At 41.1% G+C, this 9,105-nt stretch overlaps 1 protein-coding gene across 4 annotated transcripts in view; it reads right to left on the reverse strand.

The window, feature by feature from the left end:
* Positions 1-7,503, reverse strand: part of LOC121200082 (DNA (cytosine-5)-methyltransferase 3A-like) — a 55,081-nt gene extending 47,578 nt beyond the window's left edge. For 2 of the 4 annotated variants that reach the window (XM_041065157.1, XM_041065152.1), the window contains exon 1: positions 5,535-5,667. The gene's annotated coding sequence lies outside the window, so the exon portion shown is untranslated. Of the gene's footprint in view, positions 1-5,534; positions 5,695-7,408 lie in introns of those variants that run through there. The other 2 variants (XM_041065154.1, XM_041065153.1) reach the window with 2 other exon arrangements.
* Positions 7,504-9,105: the final 1,602 nt, after the last annotated feature.

A 9,105-nucleotide genomic window follows, 5' to 3' on the forward strand; every position in this document is an offset into this window, starting at 1 on the left:
GCAGGTACAAAAAAAAGTGTAAAATTTCAATCCTGACTGCAGCCACTTTCATTTGTGTTTCATCTGTTAGTGGCACTGTACCTGATTTTTTTTTATCCCTCATTCAAAACACTCTAAGGCTGAAAGTAACAATTATTAGCAGTACTTACTAATCAATTTTTTTTTTTTTTTTGGCATTTTATCATTTTTTTTGACAACAGTAGAGAAAGAAAAGACACACAGAAAGAGACATGTCCCTGGGTGTGTTTTAAGGCTGCCAGGACTAGATCTATTGCTTGTTTTTTTGTTTGTTTTTTTTAATAATTATTCAATTAAAAAAGCGAAAAACAAGAGTTTGCAAAGTCTAAGGTAACATCTTTAAATAGCTTATTTTGTTTGACAAACCGTCCAAAACCAACTGGGATCCAATTTACAATGATAAAAAAAACAACAGGAAAACACAAATCTTCACATTTGGCTTTTTTGAGTGATCAGTGCACATGTCATTGGTGGGGCCAATTCAGAAAAAATGGGCGGCTGCTGTGAAGGAGGTGTTCGATGGAGAATCAGCCATGTGTGACCTTGTAAGTGTAACTGTAATCCGTCTTCACGAGAACGCAGGGGGGCAGATTCAAAAGCTCAGGACAAGTTTTGAGTGTAAAACCCTGATTTCATAAACATTTAGTTTGAAATCTGCTCTCACACACAAATTTCTCCAGTTGTTTTGGCAGATTTGGGGCACTTGAGAATGTTAAAGGGCGTTTACCAGCAATTACTGGCAAACAAACTTAAACAGAATGTGCTATTTAGGCTCATATCTGCTCACAGTTTAAGAAGCTCATTGATCACACCGGGAAAGCCTAACGCTGGTCGAGTCGAACAGCGTGTCGTTTCCCTTCTCGGTCAAATCCAATACAATTTGCTCTGCTATAAGTTTGACTTTTCATGCAGGAGGTACAAACTGCCAAAAAGGCAAGAGGATTTTATGATGGCGAGCAAAGGAAGCGCTGCCACTCAAATCAATAGGCACAACTCCTCTTAGGGACTTAAAACACCGATTACACTCATGTGTCTGTCCCTGCTGGAGTGTACTCCATGACCTGACTAACGTTGGAGCTGCAATGTTTAGTTGATTAACAAGTTAACTGATCAAAAGAAAATTAATCTGCAATTATTTTGATAACTGATAAATAATTTCAGTCACTTTTCAAGCAAAAATGTCAAATCTTGCTTGTTTTAGCTTCTCATATCTAAGTATTTGCTTTTGTTCTGGGCAACTGGGGGCAGCTAAATAAGTTGTGAACGCTGGCGTTTCACTTTTAAGCTGATCTGATGAGTGTTATTATCTGGTAATGCAGCATCAAGCAGAGCTAGTGTGGCTATGCAGGGCCAGACTGAGCTGCTTGGAGGCCCTCAGGCAAAATGTAGTGAAGGGGCTCTATAGACACCAGTTCCTCCCACTGTCTTTGCATTGTGTAAGTGTCCTGTTACCTCTAAGTACCGTCAGATGCAGAACACACTGTACCCAATGGAAGCTTCATTATACTTTACTGAGGGAACCAGAAACTAACTCCTTACCCTCTTGAAGCTTCGCTGTGTGTCAGTTAATTTTTCACATTAAACTAAATGTATGGATCGTCCTGCAGTGGTGCACATTCCCAAACAAACTTACAGCCAATCACATTATTAATTATTGACTGATTCTAAGTTTAGTACACCTCATGCACAGGTTTAGATTGGTGGTTAAACTGTGACCTTTTAGAAAGATTTATTGGATTTTCCTGATGTTTCATCAATTTTTTCTGCATTAAAAGGTTTTTTAGGGTTTGTTTGGTTTTTTTTTTTTGAGTTGTAATTTTGGGCTAAATAAATAAAACTGACTTGAATTTTTTTTCCATGGTCAAAGCTGAGCTGTACACCAGCATACACAACGCACAACACACGATGGCATTTGCCAGAGCAGCCTCCATTTCACTTATTTACCTCTGCATGATCACGCCTGATATAAAGTTTTTGTTCCTGAATTCTGGTGAGTCAGTTCAGGAGTGATTTGTTCAGACTGGCGTTAGATACTGATCACGATCTGAGCACAAAAGGAGCTTAAACATTATTCTCGCAAGTTCCTAAGAGAAAACTGGATCTCAGCAGTGATTTTGATTTGAGCACAGTGTGACTGCAGCCAATGTGTCTGGCTTTGCTCAAGATGCATTGTACAGTATGTCACTCCTCACACTGTGGCCTTACATCACCTACTGTAAAGACAACAGGCAGCCGGCCAGGGTTACCAGCGGAAAGACAGGGGTGGAAACTTTGCAGGAATGGGTGTACAGTATCCACCCCACCACCCCCGGGGGCTCCCTGCACGAGCTCCAGGCTCCAGGCCAACCAGCTCCTTCCAAGTTCTGCGTATTTAGGTCACGCACACACACCTCACACTCCTATAGCACATACATACACACTGATTTAAATTGTTCCAGTCTTCATGCCAGCAATCGTTTAAATTAGACCATAGTCAAAGGCCCAAGCAGAAGCCTGTACTGGTGGGAGGAGAAATGGTTGCGCAGAGAAAAAGCTTCAGAGGTGTGTCAAGGTAGTGAGAGTCACACAATGACAAGACAGGGAAGTAGGTGATTTGTCTTCACAATAAAAGCATAAAATATATAATTTCCTTTACTGTCTTAAGTATTTAATTCAAACAGCTCTTCACCTTTTTTCCTCTTAACATGTGTTTTGTGCTGCAGTAACATGTGGATGTCCTCATCTGGGGATCGGTAAAATCAGGAGATTTTTGTTTAGAACTCTTAATTTGAACTAAACGATAACGACTTTCGTGGCATCATGACAAAAAAACAGGTGTGTTGTACCTGAGTAAGAAGTAATAAATTCTTACAGGCAGGGAAATCTGACTTTTCAACTTAAATGTCCAGCATGTGACACTTGTCAAACTGTCAATATTCATATAACTACAGGGCCATAGAAGGATTTTAGACATAAGGTCATCTGAGGTCATCAGTTCAGTTTCCTTCAACACATTTCGCATCCCTCAGTGAACCAACAATTAAGTCTGTAAAATGTTTCCTGTATTCAAATTTGTCATATGACTTATTCAACTATAATTTCTGAAATGTTCATGTCCCCAGGCTTGTTTCAGAACCCGCTTCATGCTGCTGGGGATGAAATTACACTGGGGAGATACTGAATACCTTATTTATTTAATCATTGTTGGCTTAATGATATTTAGATATAGATATTCTGAGACTAAAAATAATGGGATCAACCTAAAAATACTCACCATGCGTTAGTTTTGTTGACTGTAAATCTTTAACTCCACTCAGGTTACTAAAACCTCCAAAATCCCCCCCAAAAAATAAAGAGGACATGACCTCAATGACCCCGATGCTACAGCCCTGTCAAGGTAATGGTACCTCCAACATCCTGATTTAAATGAAATCAAAAGCTAGTGATCACAACATATTGGAGCTGAAACAATCGATTGATAAATTGGTTATTTAACTCACAAAAAATTTAAATGCAACTATTTAAAAATCAATTCACTGTTTTTTATGCAAAAATGCCATAAGTTCAGTGGTTCCAGCTTCTCAAATGTGAATACATCCTGTTTCTTTTTAATCTTTTGTGACAACAAACTGAACGCCTGGGGGTTTTTGGACTTGTGGTCAAGTAAAACAAGCAATGTGAATGTGTCACCTTGGACTCTGGGGCATGTCTGGATTAACCTCCAAGAAGCCAAGAACAAGTTTTTGCTGCAGGGCACCAACAATACATGGCATTTTCAGGCACCCAGACACCAACCAGTACTCTACAGATGAAATGATTAGCTGATTAATTGATTAGTTGATTGACAGAAGATTAATTGGCAAAAATGTTTATAACTGATAATCATCATCATTTAAGTCATTTTTAAGCAAAAGTGCCAAAAACCCACCAGTACTTGCTTCTGCAAGTGTGAATATTTGCTTTTACTCATTGTGTTTCTATGAAACCAAACTCAACATTTTGAGCTTTTTAATAGTTTGTGTAAAAAAAAAAATTGTATAATCTAACTTTGGCTTCAGGAATAACAATGGGCCTTTTCACACATCTTTTTACATTTTGTACTGATCAGATTGATTATTAAAGAATGTGACTGTCAGACATGCTCATCATTAAACTAGTTGTTGGCTGCAGCCGTTCAGTTGGCCTATGATGGGGTAATGATACATTCCCATATGTTTTCTGTGTTTGTCACTTGACACACATGAAAAATAAAGCAGTTTGATAAAAAACAACTTTAAAACAAATGTTCACAGTAAAAACTAAAACCATAAAGGTCTTAAAACTGGGTTTTGGCAGAGTTCCTCTTCAGAACAAGGGCTACAATACTGGGGATGGGAGAACCCTCATGACTGATACTGTACCTCAGTGGTGCAAATTTCTAACAAACTTGCAAATGATCAAATTATGTAGTCAGACAATGTTGAGTAAACCTGGGGCTTTTGGGGCTTCTGGGGGTCTGGGGCCCCTGGGCAGTAACCTGCTTTGCCAGCTTGGTCATCCAGCCTTGCTCTAGGGAACAGTGATGGCTATCCTTTATCATTTTTTTAGACCAAATCAAGAAAGTAGTTTGCAGATTTATCAGTTATAACAAAAAATAATAGCTACCAGAACAGAAACATAATCAGCCAAAAGGACAAATCAAATCTTCCATAAACAGTGCATGAACTCAAGTTTAGAGATTCCAAAAGACAACCTGTAAGATATTTATTGATCAATTCAACAATAAATAAGTGATCACACTCAGTGAAATCATTTCATAAAGGAGGTATTATTATAATATTCCATTATAACGTTCGTCGATGAGGCTTTTATTTTTAAAGAGTGGGCCGGAAGTCTCGTAGTTACTGCTGCTGGTGTGACAGAGCCCAGCTTTATGACAATTAATATTGGGAGCGACCTCACGCGGCCTTTACCGGACGGCCTCTCATAAACGGCGTATAATCCCGGCGGGGGTGTGTTTGGGGCGGGCAGCCGGTGAGAGACACGTGTCCGAGTGTGTAGCGACGATAAGCTTTACTGGGTCAGGTAAAAAACACACACGGGGGCGCGTTTCAGACCGAATGCACCCGTTAACCCCGGTCGGCGCGCGCCCGCCCGCTCGCTCTCCGCGGAGCCGACGGTTCCGCGCGCTGATGTGTCTGTCTGCATCTGGTGGTTGAAGAGGACGGTGCGCTCCGGTTTAACGTTACCTGCTGGTGCCGGGGGGAGCCTGGGGAGGGGGTGTGCGCTCCGCCGGACAACGTTTGACACGCATTCGCTGAATAACGGTCGTCCGGTCGCCGTGAATTTCCTCCAACCGTTCAAAAGAAGTCCCCAAGTTCACTCGCCCCGTGTACGAACCGCTCCGTCTTCACGCGCACATCATCTGCTAAAACAGAACCAACGGTTTGGCTCCGGAGCGCGCGAGCGATGACTTTAGGAGATGACTGTAGCTAACTTAACGGCTGTAACGGGTGCCGGCGTGCGTTCGCGAGCCAAAAGGTAATGTTTATATTTACCGTGTCGTCCGTCCCTCAGGCACCCGGACCCTGACGGTCGTCGCTCTCTCTCCTCTCGTTCACTCTCGATCTCTCTCTCTCTCTCACTCTCTCTCTCTCTCGCTCACCCTCCTCGCGCTCTACCGGGTCTTCTCTCTCCGCTGCTGGCTCGCGCTCCCCCGCCTGCCTCCCTCTCTCTCTTGCTCTTGCTCTCTCTCGCTCTCTCTCTCTCTCTCACCAACCGGCCTGCTCACTCTCTCACGAGCCGCAGAGGCTCTGCCGCACCGGAGGGAAAGTGTCCGCGCGGTCCTAAAGTCTACAGCTACAGCCTCGCGCACGCACACACATACGCATACGCGCGCAGGCACAAGCACACTCGAACATAAAAGACAGGTGTAGAGGTAGAAGACATGGGCGGATTACCAAGCGCGCCAACCGGGCGCAGAATCAGGGCCCCGAGAGGTCAGAGGGGCCCTGGATCAGAGCCTCTTTAGGACGTGTCTGTTAATATTTCCTGTTCGAAAGTCACAGACACCCGATAGAAGTGACAAAACGTCCACAAAGACACAAAAATAACTACAAAGAGACACTACAACGACAAAGAGTCAAAAAAAAAATAACCATTAACAGCCACAAAGGGCACACAAACAACTACAAACAGGTGAAAGTGGCCAACAGAAATACTCAGAATGACCGCACAGAGACAAAAAAAAATCCCATGAAGAGACACTACAGAGACGCTAAGTGACTATAAAGAGACAGAACCTCACCAAACTCACAAAACAGCTACAGAGATACAGATTGGCTGCATGAAAATCTGTCCTCAAGAGAAGGAGCAAATTCCCCAAATAATGAAGGCACACTGTTTCATTTGAGGACAGAAGACAAAAACACTTCATTGCAGAGGTTATGTGAATATAAACATGTCCATCTCTTGTGGACACTGGTTGTGCATCTGTCCATCAGGAGCACCTGCTTTGTGTTGAATTGACATAATGCTGATTGATATGTTTAAGGTCATTTAGTAGACAAGACGTCCACAGAGGTGAACCGACAACTTTGGTTCTTATTCATGTACAGAAATAATATCCCGACATCTCACAGGGCTCAGGACTTAGAAGTTATCTGGACTTTAATCGAACTACCACACAGTAAACTTGGAGGCATGTAATATTGCGGTGTAGGTGTCCGGTTGGGTCCCAGCTGCTCATTTCTGACCCATGTTAATGTCTGGCCGCACTCATAATAATATGGAAAGGTAAGATGAGTTTCTTCTTGTAATAATATACAGTGTGTTTGATGTCAGGGAGTTACAGCCTGAGGCTAACTGTCTGTTTTTTTTTTTTACCCCAAAATGTTTCAGGGGTCAGAGTGAAGTCTAAGCTTGAAACACATGTTTAAATACTGCACAAATATATACAATATCTGTTTTAGAATAAAAAATACTTCAAAATACTTCAGTTAGGAAAAGAAACAAACTTTGAAATCCCTTTTCGGTTTTACTAGTTGTACACAGCTAAGTGTGTGCAACTAGTAAAACCTGAGATCACTGTTTCCAACTTTTTTTGAGCTGTGACCCTTTAAACTGAACCAATATCTACTCGTCTAAGTCGTCTTGTCACAACTTCCAAATGTCTATATCTGTCCGACGTTTCCGTCTTAGATTTTTATTTTGTTTAAGTAGTTTTTAGAAGACAAAGTATATATATTTTAATAAATTTTTGTCTTTTTTCTAATTTCATGATTCCTGAGATTAACCCCAGGGTTGCAAATGCCCAAAGTTGGGAACATCTGTGTGGGATTCTGGGCTAAAATGTACTTTTCTTGAAGAGCTACTGTTCATGTGCACAGATGTTTTTAGTCATGTTTTATCTAGGTTATGTGTCTCCACCTACATTTGACTTGCTACTTGTTTGGCAGGTTAATTTCTTCTGGTCTAGCTCTTTTCTCCCCAGGTTTTTCAGCAGGTGAAGTTGAAGCCTGCTGCAGCAAGTTGAGACCCGCACTCCAACAGCTGTGGACAAGGTATTCTAAGAGATATAGGAAAGAAGAGCAGTAAATGCAGTGTGAGTGGACGAGACAGACTGAGGGCAAGTGGTTATGTAAAATAAAATAAAATTAAATCTCCACAAATTTAAATCTCTGTAAATAGTGTATTTCTAGTGTCAAACAGTCAAATTACATATAAAAATCTTCATGTGTTCAGTATTACCATGAGCTCAACACAATTAAGTAAATGTGAGTAAATCCTCACATTTACTAAATTTGAACAAGCAAATATTTGGAATTTTTCCTAGATAAATGCGTCAAAAGAAAAAAATATAACTTCAGCTGTGAGATCAAATGGACTTTTACTGCATTTTGATGTTATTGTTATCAAGCATTTGCCTCTAGAGGAGAAGGTTAAACTCAGTTTGACCTCTGAGAGGAAAAAAGTGCACTGATCTTTACTGCACAGGGTCATAACTGCACTGTGTGGGGGGTGGGGGTAAGGAGGGGGGGGGGTTATTTATAGCAGTCAGTGAGGTCACCGACACACAACCTCAATGAGCTTTATTCAGTCTATAGCTTACACCCCCCACCTTGAACACACACTCACACACAAACGCACATACACAACACACACACAGAGTCGTGACCTCTGTAGGAAGCTCATGGGAAAAGTGAGAACTGCTCATCCATACTAACGAGGACGCTAAATCAGGGAGAAAGTTAAAAAGTCTCAACATGAAGGGGGGAAAAATTGGTGTATTTTTAGTGTATGTCCACACTGGGTGAGAGGATGGGGGGTATTTATAGAAACTGGGTTAAGACCAAAAAAACTGACTCACAGGGAAAAAAAAAAACAAAAAAAAAGTCTCTCCCCAGATTACTGTGATCGTTTTGGATGAAAATATGTGATTTTTCATGTCAGACGGCTGTCCTTATTCTACTACCCCTGAATTCCTAACATTCCTAAAATGGTGAAATTTTGTAGGCTAGTAGGTTAGTGGCCTAAAAAAAGGTGGCATATTGTTAACGTGAGGCTCTTTTTCACTACAACCCCAAAGCTATATCATGTAAATTCTTTGTGGTGGAAGAAGAATTCAGATGCTTTAGTAAAGAGAAATAACCCTAACCACAGTGTATAAATACTCACAGTGCAACCAAACAAACTCTAGTTCTAAGTTTGCATAGATAGACAATTTGAATCCAGGATGGGAATGGAGGAATCAAAACCAGCAGGGAAAATGACTGTATAGAGCGGTAATTACAGAATGTAAATAATTTTCATGGCTAATGCAGAAAAAAAATGTCAGCCATAATTGGTTTTAAATAATAATTGGCTTCAATTTCATAAAACTCCTGAGGATTACAACTTTAAGTGAATGAACTTCACTCGTTGCCATGTACCGTATCATCTCATGTTTCTTCCGCCGCGAGTTTATTTTTCCCAGTTGTGTCAAAGTTGTTTCAACATCACGGGATTTAGAAAAGCTGCACCCCGGACGAGGGAATTTTACAAATGGGTCAGTTTCCATGAATACAGCAGTGCGTTGTTTCCAACTTGTTTAACAGATTTGTCACATTATAGATTTTAGTTTTGCCAAAA

This window comes from Toxotes jaculatrix, chromosome 19 (assembly GCF_017976425.1).
Source record: "Toxotes jaculatrix isolate fToxJac2 chromosome 19, fToxJac2.pri, whole genome shotgun sequence".
Classification (NCBI taxonomy): Eukaryota; Metazoa; Chordata; class Actinopteri; family Toxotidae; genus Toxotes; species Toxotes jaculatrix.